Raw genomic sequence first — 22,040 nt, 5'->3', positions numbered from 1 at the left:
ATAAAAAAAAATTTATTTTTGTTTCAAAAATATCCTCATCTGTTAAATATAATTATCATATTATCTTCTTAAAAAAAATACATTTTATGATAATTTTAATCAAAATTATAACTTACAAAAAAAATTTTACCAAATAATTTTAATCTAATTTTAAAAATTATTATTTTTTATAAAAACTTTATACTAGCTTTTAAGTTAGAAAAAAGTTAGACCAAATAGGCTCTAAATATACTTATTTTTTGCATAGCTTTATATATTTGTAAAAAAAAAATAAAAAAAGAATTCTACTTATTTACTAATATAAAATACAATATTTTTTATCTTAAAAGTTGACGAAAAAACTAAATTTTAAAATAACTAAAAAAACACAATATGCATTAGTTCATAAGGTCAAAACCATGTTAAAGATTACAAAATGAAATATATCATATTGTATTTCTAATATTTAATTTTATTTTACTTGATAAAGAGAAATGGAGAAATTATATTATATTATATTATATTAACTAAAAAATAAATGACATAAAAAGATGAATGATTATTAAATTTTTCATTATGCTAATGCATGGTGTTGAATTTTATTTTAAACAAAAATTAATGGTTAAAAATATTCTTGAATTTTTTTTTCCTTTCTTTTAGCTTTCTCTGTCATTTATTACTATTTTTCTTTGTATTTTCTTTATTTTGTTTTCTATTTTTATATTTTACTATTTTGATTTTTCCAATGTGGGCTTGTCAGCCCAAGGTCCAAATGGCCCATTAAACCCAATTAGCAGTAGAAGTTCTTAAACCTAATTAATAAGTTGGACTGTCAGCCCAATTAACAAATTAAACTCTAAACCCATCGAACAAATTAAGTTTGACATCCAAAATAAAAATTAGCTCAAACAAAACCAGGTTAGAAGATTTAAAAAAAAAAGAAATTAAATTTATTATTTCGAAATTTTCATTAAGAAGTAGGAACAAAATGAGTGTAAAGCTCGATCTTATAAAATACTATTCATGACATACATGTGATGATAGCATGATTGCATGCTAGGAGAGTCTCGAAAAATTTACAAAAGTCGGTATTGTACCTAGAGGTACAACAAAGTTTATTTAATCCTTGAACTAGATCAAATAGGAATTTTAAGATGAGATTAAGAGTTTCACAGTTCATAGATAACTTAAAATGGTAATTTGGAGTTTGATGATCAATTTGGAGTCAAATCGGAATTTTCACTAACTAGGGGTAAAATGGTCATTTGCCACTTGGGGATAAAATGGGAATTTTAGAAAAGAATTTTTTGGCCCCATTTGACTTATTGGAGTATAATTTGACTTATTGGAGTATGATTTGAGGTTTAGAAGTGAAAAATTTTAATTTCGGTATAATTTGGAGTATAGGGGTAAAATGGTAATTTTGCCACTTCAGGGGCAAAATTGTAATTTTCCACCACTAGGATATTTTTTCCAGCACATGGTCTTCCTTTGTCTTCATCTTTGACCCTTGACTAAACATGTGGTGGAGATAAATTGTTTAAATTTTTAAAATTTTAAAAACGGGCCAATGACATGATGCCATGTGTCATGCCTTTATTAATTTATTATTTTCCTTTTTAAAAGGCACAAAATCAGCCCATCTTCCACCCCATGGCCGGCCAAACCAGCAAGAAGAGAGAGAAAACAAAAACAAAACCCTAGAAAGAGAAAATCAAAGAAAAAGTGTGAATTTTCAAGGAAATTAAGTGAAAAAGGTGAGATTTTTTCTATTAAGCTTGAGTTTTCTTATTTCCAAGCATTTCTCTTTATTTTCCATGATTAAATTACATGTTTTCATGATGAATTCAATTCTGGAAAAATGGGTTAGGAGAGAGAAAGTTGTTGGATTTATTTGATTTTAATTTATGTTAGTGTTTTTAGTTAGTTTAGCATATTTAGAAACAAAACAACAAGAAAAGAATTTATTTTCTCCCCCAACCATTAATGGCTGAATTTACCATGTAGTGAGTGAGGATGAGTTTGATTTTATTCTAGGAGAATTGGTTAAGGAATAATGAATTATGAGCCTAGAAAAATAATGAGAATTTTCGAAGGAAAAAAACGAATTTTTACCCACTAGGGGTATTTTCGTAATTTGCTGTTGGGACTGATAATTTGCCCCACACTGAGGGACATTAAGTTAATTTGGGTGCAATTGAGATATAGAAACTGAAAAGAATTAAATTGGAGTTTAAACGGACCCGTTAGGAATTTAATCGGGTGATAAGACGAATTAGGCCAATACCAGGTTTAGATAGTTACCAGTGCATTTTTGCATTCCATATCATGCATTGGTAGTCTAAATTAGTTTAATTTTGATTTAGTACCAACTTGGTGAAACTCTTGATTTTGTACTGTGTCAAGGTGGTGAGTCCTCCGATAAAGGCAAGGAAATTGCATCCGAGGACCAGTAGACAGAATGCTTCGAAAGTCTGCATTCTAGACATTGTGAGTAAACTTACTGTCATTTTAATTATCTAGGGTGGTTTTTAGATGCTTTCATGAATTCTATGGAAAAATGAATTTAAAAAGATAAATTTTCATATTTTATGAATAAATGAGTTTCAATGAAATTAAATTATAAATTGTTTTGAAATTAATAGTGATTTTGAAAAATAGAGTACACGGAGACTGTTAATTGTGGCAATTTGATTGTTTAAATTAACTGGCTTATGATAAATCGAGCATGATTGGCTAGTTGGCAATTGTATTGAAATGCGAATTATTTGGTTACCTTGAAAAACTACGAATTACAAAATTGCCATATCATGTTATTGAGTTTTATTATATGGTGGATTATATATTAATTAATCACTGCAGTAGGGGGTTTCTGTGGACCAGCCTTTTAGAGGGGCACGGTAAACCCCATTATATTCTTACCTCGAACGGAGAGGCGCGTAGGGTATCTCCTGGGGTAAAGTTTATGGTTCACTTCACGCTAAACCACCACGTGAGGGGGAACTCAGCTAACGCCAAGGAACGACTATGTTTTCAAAACAAAAACATGATTTATGTGAAATGTGAATTTTAATAGCCTTGGCGGTCTCGGTAGGATGCCTCGGTCAAGGTGTCTCCGAGAATGGATTTATGGCACAAGCCTAGATTTTTATGAGATTCATAAGCCTTTTTACGTATTTTGAACGAGATGTGTTCTAATTGTATAACCCAGTTTATGACGATTTACTTTATTGTTTCCATGTACTCAACTCTAGATGTTTATGATGATGTTTGTTTACTCATTGGGATTTTATAATCTCACCACCCTCATTTTCACCCATTTCAGGTTCAGTATAGACTGTAGATAGCTGATCTCATCGAGGACTACAGTGGGATCTGCATTTTCCAAACCATAGGTTCACAGTCCTCTTTACTTTTGTTTATTCGGGGGCACTCTTGTTATTGTAAATTAAATTAAATATTTTGGCTTACTGTATTTAAGTATGTATAAATTTATTTAGCTTTTACGCTATAAAAATTATTCACATATAACTCTATAAATATTGTTTTATAAGAAAATAGAATATTTTACTTAATATTTCTTTTATTTTTTTATTATATTCAAATAACCATAATTTCGTTTTAAATGAAGATTTTAGACTTTTAAACTCATTTTGAATATGAATTGTGTGTTTTGTACTTGTATATTACGTTTTAGCCAGTTTCGAAATTTTTGAGAAAAATGACCAAATTACCCCTGTGAGACGAAAAATTAATATTTTATTTGTTTAAAGTTGAAAATAACTTAAAATCTTTTAGAACACGATATTTGACAATGGTTGCTCACAAGGGAACAGAGAAACTGATAGTAAAGCCTTGCGGGGTTTTGGGTTGACATTCCGGGCAATAAGTGTCTACCGGGACACCGCGGCGGTTGTCTCGGGCTCGAGGGGAGTACCGGGTCGTGACAATGAGAGACAAGTAAATACACAATTAACTTATCATTTTCAAAAAACAATTTGTTAAATTTTAGAGTTTCCATATTGTATTAAGTTAATACAAAATTGATGAAAATATTTATAAAAAAAAATAGTTATTAAAAAGCTTGATGTATTTTGGATGTTGTGTTTCTAGGAGCATGATCCACTTGACATGATAAACGGGCCGATCAGCTCTTTTGTTGTTTACCAGCTGATCAGTAATTTAATGATAAAAAGAGTGACCAATCATCAAATTCAAATGTTCAATACTTTAGTGAACGTTGTAGTAGGGTTCACATTACAGTAAAGTCAAATAATATAATTTTTTTTAAAAAAATAATAACCTGTTAACAGGTAAACAGCATGGGTAATTTTTTAATCTTATCCATTTCAAGTTAAATGTTATCTAATTTTTATCTTTATTCTAAATTTTGACCTTAAAATATAATAATATTATTCTTTGTAATATTAACATTATATCTAACAAATTTAATTAGGTTAAACTTGTCATTATAAAATTAAAAAAAAAATTAAGAAAGAAAGATTTATATTCTAATCAATCTTGGGAAACAAACACTCAATACATCAGACCCGTTTTGAGAATATTAACATTTAAAGGGAAAAAATATAATAACATTTAATATTAATATTATAATTATATAATTATAAGGAGCATTAACATTTCAAGTTAATATAGAGAAAATGAATATTAACATCAAGATTTCTAGGGTTAATTTTCACTAAGAATTTTTACTCTTATTATAATACGTTAACATTTGTTAATGATTAATTTTCACTAAAAGTATGTTCACTTTACTTAAAATGACTTGTTACAATAACTCTTGCACATTTATATCAATATTTTAACAATACTTATTTCTACTTTATAGTTTTTACATCCATTCATATAAATTTATGTCAAGATTTTTAAATAGCTAATTTTCATTACAAGTGTTTTTATTTTTATTCGTATGCATTTGTAAATTAAATTTTATAAATGGTAAAATTTTTTAGTTCAAAATTATAAATGTAAATGATTAATTTTCATTAAAAATATGTTTATATTGTCTAAATTAATTTGTTACGGTAACTCTTACACAATTAGGTCAATATTTTAACAATATTTATTTCAACTTTATTATTCTTTACATTCATTCTCATAAATTTACATCAAAATTATTAAATGGTTAATTTTCATCACAATTGAGGTGGTGGCGCAATTGGCTAGCTTGTAGGCCTCATAGCTTAAAGAGTGATCTTGAGCTCGAGAATTTGAGCCTCTCTCATCCCATGTCATGTACGTTTTAAAAAAATATCATTAATTACAAATATATAATCATTAATTACAAGTATATAAATTTAGATAATTTATTTTCACTAAAATTATGTTTATATAATACTTTTCAAAAAAAATTCATTAATTATAAGTATAAATGTAGATGATATATTTTCACTAAAATTATGTTTATATTGTCTAAATTGATTTATTAAGATAGCTCTTACAAATTTACATCAATATTTTAACAATACTTATTTCAACTTTATGAATTTTTATGTTTATTCTTATAAATTTTTGTCAATATTTTTAAATGGCTAATCTTCATTATAAGTTTTTTCATTTTTATTTTTATTTTCATACATTTATAAATTAACATGTGTAAATGGTTAAATATTTTTTACTCAAGAATATAAATGCAAATGATTAATTGTCACTAAAATTATGTTTCTTTTATTTATATTTAATTCTACGGTAACTCTTACGCATGTATGTCAATATTTTAACAATGTTTATTTAAACTTTATGATTTTTTTACGTTTATTGTTATAAATTTACGTCAACATTTTTAAAAGGCTAATTTTCATTACAAGTGTTTTTATTTTTATACATTTATAAATTAAAATTTGAAAATGGTTAAATATTTTTTGCTCGAGAAAATAAATATAAATAATTAATTTTCACTAAAAGCATTTTTTTTGACTAAATTGACTTGTTATTGTAACTCTTACACATTTGCATCCATATTTTAACAATATTTATTTCAAATTTTTGTTTTTTACGATCATTCTTATAAATTTACGTCCAAATTTTTAAATGGCTAATTTTCATTACAAGTGTTTTTATTTTTATTCTTATACATTTATATATTAAATTTTATAAACGGTAAAATTTTTTTAGCTCAAAATTATAAATACAAATGATTAATTTTTACTAAAAGTATGTTTATATTGTCTAAATTGACTTGTTACAGTAACTCTAACACAATTAGGTCAATATTTTAACAATATTTATTTCAATTTTATTATTCTTTACATTCATTCTCATAATTTTACATCAAGGTTATTAAATGGTTCATTCTTATCACCATTGGGGTGGTGGCGCAGTTGGCTAGCGCGTAGGTCTCATAGCTTAAAGAGTGATCCTGAGGTCGAGAGTTCGAGCCTCTCTCACCCCATGTCTAATGCTTTTAAAAAAAAAAAAATGTTGTCCAAATTGATTTATTAAGGTAACTTTTACACAATTACATTAATATGTTAATAATATTTATTTCAACTTTATGATTTTTTATGTTTATTCTTATAAATTTACGTCAACATTTTTAAATGGCTAATCTTTATTATAAGTTTTTTCATTTTTATTTTTATTTTTATACATTTATAAATTAACATTTGTAAATGGTTAAATATTTTTTATTTGAGAATATATATGTAAATGATTAATTTTCACTAAAAGTATGTTTACTTTATTTATATTGAATTACTGCGATAACTATTACACATATATGTCAATATTTTAATAATATTTATTTCAACTTTATGATATTTTATCTTTTATTGTTATAAATATACGTCAACATTTTTGAAATGCTAATTTTCATTACAAGTGTTTTTATTTGTATTTTTATACATTTATAAATTAAAATTGAAAATGGTTAAATATTTTTTGCTCGACCATATAAATATAAATGAATAATTTTCACTAAAAGTATGTTTATTTTGTTTAAATTAACTTGTTACTGTAACTCTTACATATTTATATCAATATTTTAACAATGTTTATTTCAAATTTCTGATTTTTACATTTACTCTTATAAATTTATATCAAGATTTTTAAATGGCTAATTTTCATTACAAGTATTTTTATTTTTATACATTTATAAATTAACAATTGTAAATGGTTAAATATTTTTTTGCTAATACTTTCCAAAAAAAATTTCATTACAAGTATATAAACGTAGATGATTTATTTCACTAAAATTATGTTCATATTGTCCAACTTGACTTACTAAGGTAACTTTTACAAATTTACATTAATATTTTAACGACACTTATTTCAATTTTATAATTTTTTACATTTATTCTTATAAATTTACGTCAATATTTTTAAATAGCTAATTTTCATTACCAGTGTTATCATTTTTATTTTTCTTTTTTTACATTTATACATTAACATTTGTAAATAATTAATTTTTTTGTTGAGAATATAAATGTAAATGATTAATTTTCACTAAAAGTATGTTTACTTTATTTAAATTGAATTACTATGGTAACTCTTACACATTTATATCAATATTTTAATAGAATTTATTTCAACTTTATGAATTTTTTACATTATTTTTATAAATTTACGTCAAGATTTTTAAAAGGCTAATTTTCATTACTGGTGTTTCTATTTTTTATTCATTTATAAATTAAAATTTGAAAATGGTTAAATATTTTATACTCGAGAATATAAATATAAATGAATAATTTTCACTAAAAGTATGTTTATTTTGTCTAAATTGACTTGTTACTATAACTCTTACATATTTAGATCTATATTTTAAAAATGTTTATTTCAAATTTATGATTTTTACATTCATTCTTATAAATGTATGTCAAGATTTTAAAATGGCTAATTTTCATTACAAGTGTTTTATTTTTATTTTTATACATTATAAATTAATATTTATAATTGGTTAAATATTTTTTTGCTTGAGATTATAACTGTAAGTGATAATTCTATTTTATAGAATTATTTTATTCCAATTTTGTTATTAAATATTAGCTAAATCCTCAATTTTCAATTATAATTTAGTTATTTATAGTTTTTTTTATAATTAGTTTATTTTTTTAGTGAGTTATTTTAATTTTATGTTATTCTTTTTAATTTAGTTATTATTTATTAGTTTTTATAATTTTTTAGGAATAAAAGAATTTGGCTTAATTTTGGAAAGTGAGATGTTGAAGAACCCGAAAGTCTGCTTGCATATGCTTCAGTATTTTGACCATATCTCGAGCTACAAAACTCTAAATGATGCAATTCTTGGACTATTGGAAAGCTAAGAGACATAGATACAACTTTCATGAAGATTACTTTACCCAGTTCTGCCTTGAAGATAAAGAAAATTGTATCGAAAAATAGCTAAATGTACTGTACCGAGAATGAAAATTTGTAAAGATTGACAATTGATTTTTGGGTCTCTCATTACACTTTTAAGCCCAATTAAACCCTAGGTCAACTCAAGGAGGTATAGGTCAAGTTATTGTTATAAATAGGATGTGTTTAACAACTTTTGAGAGAAAACTTTTGGGAGATTCAAAAAGCTAGAAGTTGAGGCTGAAATTTGGAGATCAAGACGACAATTATTGTTTTGTTTTCTTACTTGGCTTTTATTGTCTTGTTACTTTTAATGGTTGAATTTATTATAATGTTATTTGTTTTTGCCATCATGAGTAGCTAATTTTCTTTTTCTAGGATTGTAATAGAACTCACATGTAAATTAAATTTTTAATCTCTTTCTTGCTTATCTTTAATGGGATTTGAATTGTTTATTCCAATTTGTTCTTAATGCTTTTAATTGCTTGACCACCAATTAAATTGATCTAGGAACCTAAACAAACTTGGGAAAGGGAGTTTAGAGTAGACTAAAATTGGGATAGCATATGATCATATTAATTGATTTACGTATAGGATAGGGATATACCTATAGGCCATATGTAGCCAGATTAGAGCCTGAACTTAATGAGTTTGTTTTAATTTCAATTCATATAGGGATATAATGTTTTGGTTAAAATAGATATTTTTATAGGTTGAGTCGGGAGACCCTTATAAATAATTTAGAACTCTAGGTTAGTAATTCAACCCATTGAAATAAATTAAGTAGGAGAGGTAAGATTTAGATGAAGTGTGAGGGATATTGTAATTCTAGACTTGTTTGATTTGATTTTTCCCCAATTATATTGTTGCTTTGATTTTTCTTTTTAGTATAAATTTTGGTTAATTAGTTTTAGTTAATTAATTTAGTTATTTGAGTTTGATTGTTTGGATAAGATTAAATTATTCTAATTTTAGTACTTCGTAAAATTTTAGATCAATTTCCTGTGGGATCGATACTCTGCTTGCTAATATACTATTTATTCGATACGTATACTTGTGAAGTATGATTTTAACTGATAGTAAGTGATTAATTTTTATTAAAAGTGAGGAGGTTATTCGGCAAAATCAATTTGCTTTCTTCAAAGGAAGGCAAATTCTTGACTGTGCTTTAAATGCCAATGAAATAATGGACAACATATGTAAAGATGGTAACGAGGGCCTCATGTTTAAAGTCGATTTCGGAAAAGTGTTTGATAGTGTTGACTAGGGCTTCATGGATCTTGTTATGAAGAAAATGAATTTCGAGGATAAATGGAGGAAGTGGATCTATTCTCAACTACTGTTTCGGTTCTTGTCAATGGCTTTCCTTCTCATCAATTCCAGATAGGTAAAGGTTTGATGCAAGGTTATTTTCTTTCTCCAATTCTTTTTAATTTAGTTGTTGAAGCTTTTGGTATTCTTATGAATAAGACGGTTGATTTTAAGATGTTTGAAAGTGCAATTATTGGGAGGAATGAATTTTCTATTACGCATTTGCAATACGCAAATGATACATTTATCTTTTGAGGACATGGCCAACATCAAGAAGGTTTTAAGATGCTTTGAAGTCATGGATGGTCTCAAAATCAACTTCCAGAAAAGTCTTTTATATCAAGGGTTCGTTTGGTAACCGTAAAATAACTTGTTGACAGAAAACTTTTTACATGTAAAATATTTTATGAAAAAATTTAATATTTTCTATTGTTTGGATAAACTGTCGAAAATATTTTCTATTGTTTGGGTCATCCTATAAAGAATATTTTCCACTATTCATTTTCAAAAAAAAAAACACATTACCAATTTATTTAAACTCAACAAAATATTCAAATATAATAAAAAAAGGAAAGATTACTCAAATTAAATACATGTTAAAAAAGAACTTATTTTTGAGAGATTAACAATAGTTAACTAATCTCTAAACTTCAAACTGATATGATAACTTGAATCTTGGAATCTAAAAATTAAAGATCTACTATTTGGGTAAATAGTACTGCTTATTGAAGTATCCATGGTTGACTATGAATTTTTGTACCAAGCTCTTCAAATCGATGGCAAATCTTGAGAGGGGAAGGTTATTGAAAGAAAAACGAGATTTGTTTTGACAAAGAGAAAGGTGTCATAACGTGTGGGTCCGAGAACCCGACCACTAGACGTAGAAAATTTAAGGAGTCACCACCAATCTTTTTTTTTTTTATCTAGGTGCGATTGGCCACCTGTTAAATTTGTTCTATTCAACGGAATCTTAAATTGATTTTAGATCTGTCTAAAGAACAATAAACTGGTTTGCAAATTTTTAGAGTTGGGTTCGGGAGTACGGTTATGCACAGAGAAGGATTAGCACCCCTATGACTCCTGTTCCACAAATGGTACCACTTAATCATATGTTAGCCCATTAACCTTAACTTTTTGTTAATTTTATTCTTATGTTTCCCTAATCCTTGTTTATTTATTTTATATGTTATTTTACTTACAAATTGAAATATTTTTATTTGGTTTTACGAGTGAGATGTGCATATGATATAATTGTGAAATGCATGGCATAAAATCTGGATAATACCAAACGAAAAACCATTTATTGAGTGTACTTTTCGAATCCGCCCATCATACGGATGGATTCGGGGGTATTCTTTCACCTAGGAAAATACTCAGGAAACTCTCCTTCACAAGTTTAGCGAGTAAATCTCATCATTAGGGTAATCATTTGCGTTTGAAAATAATATCTTTCATGTCACGACCCGAAACTCCCATCAAGTCCGTGACAACCGTCGCGAAGTCTCGTTAGACATTCTTTACCCCGAATGCTGACCAAAACGTCGCAAGGCTTTCGTATCAGTTTTCTTACCTCCCCTGTGATCGACAGTAACTAAAATGGTGTTCTAAAACGATATGGACCATTTTCTCATCCAAAAACAATAAAAATTTATTTATGTCTCATAGGGGTATTTTAGTTTTTCTTTTCTTTTCTTTTCCGAAAATTTCAAAATCCGTAAAAAATGTAATACGTAAGTGGAAACACATATTTCATGATTTAAATTAAATTTTTAAGTGTAAAACATTCGTTTAAAGTAAAATTATAGCTATTTGAATAAAATAAAAACATTAAATAAAATATTCTATTTTCTTAAAACATAATATTTTCAAAGTCTTCCTAGAATAACTTTTGTAGCGTAAGAGTAAAATAAATTTATTCATATAGTAATAAAGATAATTAAAGTATGAAATTTCGTTTACAGTGATATGTGGGCCCCCAACTGACCAAGAAGGTGTAGGGCTACGAACCCTTCCTAGGATAATTTACAACAGTTACTTTCTTCTTATTCTTTTCTTGTTGTTCCCTTATATTGCTCCCACAGCTTGGAGGAAAGTGTCGAACAACTGGTACAGATATCTTTATAGGATGATAATCTCCTTCGGTTATCATTATTTTCCCCATTTCTTTAGCGTATTCCTTAAACTCTTTCAAAAAGGGAATTTCTCATGCTTATATTAAGTCATTACTATCAGCACTTTCAATGGTCTTACAAGGGTCGAAGCTTTCTTTTTCGCGAACCCTCATCTCTAAATTCGGTGGAATCTAATCAATAGGAATCCTAGGCGAGGCACTTTTTGGACTACTTGGTTCAGGTTGCCATCGACTCCTAGTAGTAGAATCTAGTGATCCCTCATTAATACTATGAAAGGCATCGGGACTATCGTCTCTCCTAGACATGGTGTGTGCAACCAACGCACCTAAAAACCTATATGAATCAAACAGTAATTTCTTAATTATTTACGCATCACAAGAGCAAGTAGGTTTCTATATGTAGGTGCATGCATTCTATTCAATTTAACTTAACTTAAAGTGAGACCACGCAGTGTCAGTGTGGATTTCTTAAAACAACTTTAAAATAAAAAACTTTAAAATCCAAAGCTTTAAAACCAAAATCTCTGATCTTTAAACAATGTTCTGATACCAATAAAATTCTTCCACTCCTCTGGACATCGGTGGCATTCTATGGTACCATCAAAGCACTCGACAAGATGTGCACTTCACCCCCATCGGGGCAGTCCCTTCCCTCCCCTTCCAAGCTCCTAGGCAGAGAGTCATACTTCGTCATAGATCATATGCGAGAGTTCCCAAGAATAGGGTTATCTTTCCCTTTGCTCTGATACCAATAAAATTGTCACGACCCGAAACTCCCATTGAGCCCGTGACAATTACCGCGAAGTCTCGTCAAACATTTTTTATCCCGAATGCTGATCGAAATCTCGCAAGGCTTTCGTATCAGTTTTCTTACCTCCCTTGTGATCGATAGTAACTAAAATCGTATTTTGAAACGATATGGACCATTTTCCCATCCAAAAACAATGAAAATTTATTTCTACCTCACAGGGGTATTTTAGTCATTTTTTTTCAAAAATTTCGAAATTCATAAAAAATATAATATATAAGTGGAAACACATATTTCATTATTTAAATTAAATTTTTAAGTCTAAAACATTCGTTTAAAGTAAAATTATAGCTATTTGAATATAATAAAAACATTAAATAAAATATTTTATTTTCTTAAAACACAATATTTTCAAAGTCTTCCTAAAATAACTTTTGTAGCGTAAGAGTAAAATAAATTTATTCATATAGTAATAAAGATAATTAAAATATGAAATTTCATTTACAGTAATACGTGGGCCCCCAACTGACCAAGGTGTAGGGCTACGAACCTTTACTTTCTAGGATGCAACTCCGAGATTAATTCTCGTCTTAATCAACTATCAACAAACTGTTCTGAGCCTAAAAAATGGATAGGAAGAAGGGTGAGATTACATAATCCTAGTGAGTAAATAATTACCATCAAAAGCATCTAAAGTCGAGTAGACGGAGACAATATAAAAACGTTATATCTCAATAATGTTCATAACGTAAAATTCGTTTCAATCTATACCAAACAATTTCTTTTCATCAAAATTTCCCTGACTTATGAGTTTCTTAAACTTAGCCCCAACCCGAATCATTCTCGCGGGTACCTTCGTCAAGGTATCCCACTGAGACCGCCAAGGCTGTTAAATGTCCCATACCCATAAACATGTTTTCGCATCTGACACACAGCCGTTCCTTGGCATTGGCTGAGTCTCACGCTCATGTGGTGGTTCGAACGTGAGGTGCACTCAAATCTTATCTCAGGAGATACTTTATCCAACATCTCCCCCGGGAGGTAAATATATAATTAGGTTACCGTGCCCCTCTCATAGGCAGTCCACGGAAACCCCTACCACTGCAGTGACCATTTAATATACCACCAGACCCATAAAATTTTCAGTAGCATAATATGACAAATAAAATTTGATCCAGTCTATTGAGACCAATCCAAAACTATTCATATATTTCATGCTAACCCCAAAAATTTAGCCATCATGCTATCATAGTGTCATAAGCCACAATTTCAATAACCTATAAAATCATAAATTCAACACAGTCTCAATATACTGAATTTTCCCAAAAAATATTTGATTTCAAAATCAGTATAAATCTCATTTTTATTAAAAAAAATATTTTAATTAGAAAACATAATATTTTATAATTTAAACTCACCATTCAATAAAAGCATCAAACGAGTATAATTACTCTAGATATTTAAGACGATAAATTGTTCACTCACAGTATTAGGAGTAGAAATACTCCTATTTTCAGTCCGCGGGTATAATCCTTTACCCGTATCTAATGGCTCACCACCTAGCCATAATCCATGACACATATTTCAATTAAATTGTGCCTAACAGTCATAAGCTATTTCAGGCTCGATATATATGCGTGATATGAAATGAAAAATGCACGGGTAGCCATCTAGACCCGGTATTGGCTTAAGTCAATTTTTCATCCGATAAATTGGCCAATGCGTCTAATTTCACTCCAACTTGCTCCATTTCTTTTCCAATTCTTCAATTCACCAAAAACTATTATTCTTAATCAAATCACCTAGAATAACATCCCATTCTTCCTCATTATTCACTTAGAGAATTCGGCTATTGATGGGCACCAAACCTTTGGTGGTTTTCTTCACTTGTTTTCATGCTACACATCATTAATCACCTAAAAACACTAACATACCTAAAAATCAAACCAATTCAAGATCATTCTCTCTCCATACCCATTTTGACCAGCCATGAATTCACCATGAAAGCATGCTTTTCAACCATGAAAATTAAGGGAAAATGCATAGGAAAAATAGTTCATAAACTAAAATCAAGAAATTTCACCTTTTTCCACTTGATTTTCTTGAAAATCCACACTTTTCTCTTGAATTTCTTTCCACCTAGGGTTTGTTCTTCTTTTCCCCTTTGTTTTCATGGCAAAGCCGACCCTTATGAGAGAGAAATGTGGTGTGGGCTGATTTTTATAGTTAAATAATATAATAATTTAAACTTGCCACATGGCATTCCATGATTGGTTTATTTTTTAAAATTCTTATCTTTTAATTTTTAAATCTCCACCACACATTATTCAAGGGTCAAAAATGATGATGGGTGAAGACCTTGTGCTGGAAAAATGCTCTGGGGATGCAAAATTACAGTTTTGCCCCAGAGGTGGCAAAATTACAATTTCACTTTTATACTCTAAATTATATCAGAATCAAAATTTTTCACTTCTAAACCTCAAATCATACTCCAATACTCAAATCATACTCCAATAAGTCAAATGGGGCCAAAAAAATCTTTTCTAAAAATTTTATTTTGTCCCCAGGTGGCAAATGACCATTTTACCCCTAGATAGTGAAAATTTTGGTTTGACTCCAAATTGATCCTCGAACTCCGAATTACCATTTTGAGTCATTCCTAGACTGTGAAACTCTTAATTTAACCTTAAAATTCTTATTTGAACTAGTTCGAGGCTTAATCGACTGAATGGTACCATTGGGGGTAATTTCATCTTTTAACGATTTTTTGAACTTTCTAAATATGCAAACATTCTATTGAGTATGTAAATGACGTCGTAATTATTTTATAGAACAGGGTTTGACATTGGGCATCCTTGGTTAGGACCCAGAGAGATGAAATCAAAGTATAACACTCCTTATACAATATAACAATGGTGTTACGAGTCTAAAGATCATTTACACAACTGCCATTAAAGAATTATCTCTATAAACACTTGAATGAAATACCAAATGGAATTCTTTTGTCAGGTCACGTTCAGTGAACTTGTTCTAATTTGAACAATTACTCATATGTTTGTCCTAAGTATCCCTGCACTATCAATCTAAGAGATCGATTGCCCAACAATGTAAAGAGTATAACATGTGTCAGTCTTTGAGCATTATAGGTGCCTCGTCTCTATAATACGATGGTTAGGAACATTTAGGATATATGCTTTGATGCATAAGAGTCTCGTAATTGTAACTTTTAACAATCTATTTGCAAAACATTAGTTTATCCATGGGCTTTTACCAATAAGTGAATAATAAACTATTTCACATGCATTGACTTATTGATAAAGTAAATACCTCAATATTTATTAATAAAAGGATATAGGAATATCCAAAATACAAGAAATAAAGTGTATCTCTAATCCAATTCGATTGGCTTCTAGGGCATACACTTACATGTTCCTTATTGATTAATGAAATCCTTCTAATTTTCAAAAAAAAAAGTATGTTTATTTTGCCTAAACTGACTTATTACGATAAATCTTATACATTTACGTCAATATTTTAATAATGCTTATTTCAACTTTATAATTTTTTAAATTTATTTTTATAAATTTACATCAAGATTTTTAAATGGCTAATTTTCATTACAGGTGTTTTAATTTTTAGTTTTATACATTTATAAATTAACATTAGTAAATTATAAAATATTTTTTTGCTCAAGAATATAAATGTAAATGATTAATTTTCACTAAAAGTATGTTTACTTTGTTTAAGTTGAATTGTTATGGCAACTCTTACATATTTACGTTAACATTTTAACAATGCTTATTTCAACTTTATGATTTTTTATATTCATTCTTATAAATATACATCAAGAGTTTTAAATGGTTAATTTTTATTACAAGTATTTTTATTTTTATTTTTATACATTTATAAATTAACATTTGTAAATAGTTAAATATTTTTTACTCGGTAATATAAATGTAAATGATTAATTTTTACTAAAAGTATGTTTGTTTTGTCTAAATTGACTTGTTACGGTAACTCTTACACATTTATGTCAATATCTTAACAATGCTTATTTCAACTTCATGATTATTTACATTCATTATTATAAATTTACATCAAGATTTAATAATGACTAATTTTAATTAAAAGTGTTTTTATTTTTATTTTTATACATTTATAAATTAACCTTTGTAAATGGTTAATTAGTTTTTGCTCAAGAATATGAATGAAATTTATTTAAGAAAAAATATATTTATTTTATCTAAATTGACTTGTTACGATAATTCTTACACATTTACATTAATTTTTTTATAATGTTTATTTCAATTTTATGAATTTTAACATTTATTCTTATAAATCTACACCAAGATGTTTAAATGGATAACTTTCACTGTAAGAATTTTTATCTTTATTATTATACATTTACGTTAACATTTGTAAATGGTTAATTTTTATTAAAAGTATGTTTACTTTGTCTAACATAACTTGTTACGGCAATTCTTACACATTTACGTTAATATTTTAATAATATTTATTTTAACTTTATTTATTTTTATTCATATTCTCATACATTTACGTTATAATTGAAAAACTATTATTTGTTTTAAAATTAACATTTTTAATATTTTACATCAAAATATTTAAAACGAATTTGACATTGGAATATAGCGTTTACTATGATTTTTCCAATACAAGATTTTTGAAAAATCTGTCCATTTCTTTGTCGCAAAGTAATTTTTCTTATCCTAATTTTTTCTACTAAGAATTCAAATCCAGATATACTTACCCACCTCATACTCTTTTTCCCTAAGTTGATTTATTTAAAATAAAAAAGTAATCTAAACATCTCTCCAATGGTTCCCCAATTTCATTCCCTCCTTGTTTTTGATTTAATTTTTGTTTCATAAGTTGATTTTTGTTGTGTTTTAACTAAACCTGTTGCTTAAGTTAATAGGTTGTAATTTTTTTCTTCATCAATGGTTGAAATAAAACACTCAAAATCTAATTACTATTATTTAATAGCCTTGCAGTAAAGACAATTTTATTGACCTTAGTCACCACAGTACCTTAGCTGATAGTAGCCTTGATAAGAAGTTCAAATTTCAAATGTGGATAAGCTTATTTGTTTAATGTAACTTACGTATAAATTTGTATACTTTATACCAAGTTAATCAAGTTTGTTTTCATCAAATCTATATCCAAATATCAGTTGTTTTATAGAGAACTTTCATGATTTAATGATCAGGTCGCAATTAGTAATAAAATAATAAGAGTAAATCCAAAAATTCATGATACCATGTATCAACCATGTCACATGAGAAATACTTAACTCTTTACGAAAAGTTAACAAATAAATATTTATTAACGACCCCCATTTTCTACCCACCAAACTAAAACTCTCTTAAACATCCTAAATTATTGAGACTAATTTTAAATTTTGTCTCTAAATCTTACAGCATGCTTGGTTCATAGAAATGAATAAAATGTTAATGGAATAGTCATTCAAGTGAAATAGAATAGAGAAAGAATAATTATTATGTAAATATGTTCATGGGAATGGAATATGACAGAAACTGCTATTATTACTTATTCCATTGTTTGGTTGATAGGAATAATTTTAAAAATAACAGAGAAATAATTGGTAAATGACAAAAATACCTGTTATTAAAATTTAAATATTTTTAAGCAAAAAACAAAAATACCATGATGAGAAAAAAATACTCTTTATTGTAAATAAGTAATATATTTACCATAATATAAAAATAATTTAATAATATTTTTTAATAATACATGCTCTTTAATTTGTTTTGTTTAATAATACCATTGGTACTAATTTCTTTTTTTATCATTAAAACTACTTTATTGCTACTTCAAATCCACATGTCTATATTGGATTTAGAGCAAGAGGAAATAAAAAAACAATAATTCAATAACTATTCTAAGGCATTAAATAAAGGGAAACATCATGTTATATAATGCTATAACGTATGATACAATTCACAACAGGGAAACTCTAAAAACTAGTCTAAGAGCATGCAACATGCCATCTCACGTGCATGTAAACTCCAATTCATGAAATGGAGAGAAATTTTCCAAGATGTTACATGACTAACTACCCAAGTTGCTAGAGTTATTTCACGAATAAATCTTTATCACTATCCCACAAGACCTACAACAAAAACAAGTGAAGATCATATAAATCACAATTCACAAAAATCGACGGTGCTAAAATCACGATTTGGCGCAGATGGTGGAAAACCATGCTTTCCCGCCCCTCCCAAACACTCACAGTTTGGCGGCTGGCAGGCCGTCGAACCCACCCCAAGGCCAATCGCCTACCCCATACCTTACGGGGTCCACACATAGCGTAGAAGGAAGAGAAAACCTTCAGTCGCCATCCATTCTTGACCAGCTGCAAGGCTTTCATGGCTTCCAGCAAGCCATAAGCGACAAAAATCAGCCGCCACTCTCACCCCGTGCTCTTAAAAAATCATTCCTCTCAATCGCAGCAAGAAATAAGCCGTTTGCAATCCTTTCCTCACGAGATCCAATCACTTACAAGGATAGGCCGGCTGCAGCATTCTTTGAGGACGAAATCCAAAAGCTTGCCCAGCCATTCGTTCACTCCATTATCGGGAAGTTTAGCTGCATGCCAAAATTGCAGGAGATTCGGCAAGCTTTCAAAGGGATCGGGCTCACCGGTGCCTATGCAATACGCTGGTTGGATTACAAACATATATTAATCCACTTATCAAATGAACAAGATTTCAATTGGATCTGGACCAAGCAGCAATGGTTCATAGTAAATCAGAAAATGCGGGTGTTCAAATGGAGCCTAGATTTTGAAGTAGAAAGAGAATCGTCGATCGTCTTGGTTTGGATCTCTTTTCCCAATTTAAAAGCACATCTTTATGAGAAATCAACATTGCTGTTAATTGCTAAAACTGTGGGTAAACCTTTGTTTATTGCTGAGGCAACTACTAATGGTTCTCGACCAAGTGTGGCTCAAGTTTGTGTGGAATATGATTGTAGGAATGCTCCAGTTGAAGAGGTTTGGATTGTGATAAAAAATCGGGTCACTAGGGCTATTACCGGAGGCTACGCACAGAGGGTTGAGTTTTCAAAGATGCCCGACTATTGTGAGCATTGTTGTCATGTGGGACATTCGGTTTCAACGTGTTTGGTGTTAGGCACTCGGTTAGACAATCTAAGGAAGCCACCAGGGAATAAGACTTTGAGCGATGATGGAAGAGAGCTGTAAAAGAGAGATGCAGATTTACTGCAAAAAGAAGTAAAAAGAGCAAACTCAATGATGACAATCCAGTCAAAACAAAGCAAGAAGTGGCAACCGGTTGGCAAGGCAAAAACGATCGGAGTTAAAGATGTAAAGGGCTCGACAATTGGTGTACAGGACCAGAGGAAGGAATCGGTGCCACTGTCTAACATGTTTGGAGCTTTAGAATTATGTGAAGGAAACAATCAAGAGGAACATGTAAAACAGGGGCAACCAGAGCACTTAAACATTGCCATACCAGCCCAAAACACTGTAGCAGCAACCAATCAAGCCGCAACCAACCTTGCCGCTGCTGTGTCGCAGTCACCGGATGAAGGAAGAGAAATTAATGGGTCAGGGGGAAATAAAGTAATACAGACTAAAGACCTCGATAACACTCCACTGGTCACTGAAAATGCTCAGCAGAGACGATTAGAAATAGTTTTTGATTGTGTGGCAACTAGTGGTACCCATGAACAGCGGGATGAGGATAGCAAGAAGAAAAAAATCCAAAAAACATCTCTTGTTAGGGCAGTGGACGCTACGTTGCATGGGACTGAAGAACAGAAGCTTATGGCAATAAGGGAGGTTGTTGAGACATCTCCTATTGGGGGTGAGGGAACACTAGTAGTTCGATGGTCTGCTTCACGTCCTTCTCACTACGTGCATGGAGAGTGGGACCCAATGAATAAAGTCACGGGAGTGAGGGAGAAGGAATTATCAGAGACTGTAGAAGGTGATGGGATGTCGATCAAGAATTCTGAGCATGCAGGTGCAGGGAAAATTAAAAATGATTTTGGTGATCCATCACTACAGGCAGCAACTTTAATGTAGGGGGATAGACAGCAGGTTTCAGAGAGTGGGGCGGGGGGTCTGAATGTGTCAGAGATCATGTTAGAAGGTAGTGGAAAGCACAACTCAATGAATAGACAAGGTGATAGTCAGACGAGGGGTTCTGATGGGCATAATCGGGTGGATTCAACAGTGGCATGCCCACGTGATAGGACAAAAGGCTATGATGACAACCCTCCCAACTTGGAGTCAGCTTTGGTTAAAGGCAATAACCATGCGGAGTTACAAGTCCATCCACGGGAGAGGCACAAAAGACATTCAGATAGTGCAGTTCCATTTTTGAAAACAGTTAGTTCAACCACAAAGGATGCAATAGTCATGGGTGGAAATGAAGGAGACTCTGATGAGGACTCCATCTCTATAAGCTTTGCTGCCAAAAATCGTCAATGATTAGTTCTCTTGTGTGGAATGTGAGAGGTATTTCGGGTAAGCCAACTTTGAAAAGAATAAAAAATTTATTCCTTATGCATAAAATCAAAATTTTAACTATTTTGGAGCCTATGGTTGCTGCTGAAAGAGTAGATTATTTCTGCAGAAGATTGAGATTTGAAAAGGTTGTTGTTAACTGCTCCCAAAAGATATGGGTGTTTTATTCTTATGATGCAGCATGTGAAATACTATTTGATCATGTCCAGTGTTTACATGTGTGTTTGTCTTTGCCATGGATAGCTTCTCCATTTTTTGCCACATTTGTCTACGCTAAATGCAATAGGTCTGGTGGGGGGGGGGGGGATTTTAACATCATTTTACAAAGAAAGGAAAGACTATATGGTGCCAAACCACATGCAAGAGCTATGGAGGATTTTGCAGCAGCTTTAATGGACTGTGGGTTGTTAGATGGAGGTTTTGAGGGTAATCCTTACACATGGACAAACTCTCATATTTTCCAAAGATTAGATAGGGTGGTGTATAATCACCACTGGGCAGCGAGTTTTCCACTTACAAGGGTACAACATCTAAACCGGGATGGCTCAGATTACTATCCCCTGTTGATTTCTTGCTCACAAGTTATTGAAAAATATCTTTCTTCATTTAGGTTCTTGCATGCATAGGTCCATCATCATGAGTTTAAAAAATTTGTGGCTACAAACTGGAAACTGCCTATACAGGGATTGGGATTGAAAGCATTTTGGGGCAAGCAACTGAGATTAAAACAAAATCTTAAATGGTGGAATAAAGTAGTATTTGGAGATATCTTCCACTGCTTGAAAGAGGCTGAAAAATGAGTTGAGGAATGTGAAATAACTTTTTAGCAGGTGCAATCTTTAGAAAGTAGGGTGGCGTTAAATAAGTCATATGAACAGCTTAACCATTATTTGAGTGTTGAGGAAACTTTTTGGCGGCAAAAATCAAGTATAAAATGACTTGTTGAGGGAGAACGTAATACCAAATTCTTCCACATGCGAGTGCAAAAAAAGAGAATTAAAAGCCATGTCTTTAAAATCCAA

General features: G+C 29.9%; 1 long non-coding RNA gene and 1 other non-coding gene across 2 annotated transcripts; both read left to right on the top strand.

Annotated features, from left to right (window-relative positions):
- Positions 1-1,611: 1,611 nt before the first annotated feature.
- LOC148763491 (uncharacterized) lies at positions 1,612-3,440 on the top strand. Its single transcript, XR_016025544.1, has 3 exons — positions 1,612-1,736; positions 2,386-2,469; positions 3,305-3,440. It is a non-coding gene; the product is annotated as an uncharacterized LOC148763491 (long non-coding RNA).
- Positions 3,441-6,305: 2,865 nt separating this feature from the next.
- On the top strand, positions 6,306-6,391 carry TRNAM-CAU (transfer RNA methionine (anticodon CAU)). Its single transcript is given in 2 exon segments — positions 6,306-6,343; positions 6,356-6,391. It is a non-coding gene; the product is annotated as a tRNA-Met (tRNA).
- The last annotated feature ends 15,649 nt before the right edge of the window (positions 6,392-22,040 follow it).

The sequence above is a fragment of the Theobroma cacao genome, chromosome 3 (genome assembly GCF_053813885.1).
Source record: "Theobroma cacao isolate CCN51 chromosome 3, ASM5381388v1, whole genome shotgun sequence".
Classification (NCBI taxonomy): domain Eukaryota; kingdom Viridiplantae; phylum Streptophyta; class Magnoliopsida; order Malvales; family Malvaceae; genus Theobroma; species Theobroma cacao.
This window is presented reverse-complemented; position numbering and strand designations above follow the sequence as displayed.